Raw genomic sequence first — 469 nt, 5'->3', positions numbered from 1 at the left:
GTGTTCATTCCCGTAACCAGCAATGGAATGGGATCCTTCACAGACGGTGTTTAAGTTTCCATGTGGTTGTGGGTGAGGTGTGTGCAAGGAATGAGGATGCTGCGAGTGTGTGTGTGTGCGTTTATAATTAAGTAAAGAGAAGAAAGACGCGCTTGGCGATAGTATGAATGTTGAGTGAACGGTGAGTCTGAGTCTGAAAGAAGGGTCTCCACCCGAAACACCACCCATTCCTTCTCTCCAGAGATGCTGCCTGTCCCGCTGAGTTACTCCAGCATCTTGTGCCTGTCTTCAATGTGTGTGACTGTCAGAATGGCTACATTGCAGTGGCCGGGGGGGGGGGGGGGGGGGCTGGGGGGGGGCTGTGTGTGTGTCTGTGTGTGTGTGTGTAGGGGAGGGGGGGTTGGCTGGGAGAGCGAGAGAGAGAGAGTGGCTGCAGAGACCGCTGTGTCTGCAGTGCTGCTCTGTGTGT

This window comes from Leucoraja erinacea, chromosome 33, assembly GCF_028641065.1.
Source record: "Leucoraja erinacea ecotype New England chromosome 33, Leri_hhj_1, whole genome shotgun sequence".
NCBI classification, from domain to species: Eukaryota; Metazoa; Chordata; class Chondrichthyes; order Rajiformes; family Rajidae; genus Leucoraja; species Leucoraja erinaceus.
This window is presented reverse-complemented; position numbering follows the sequence as displayed.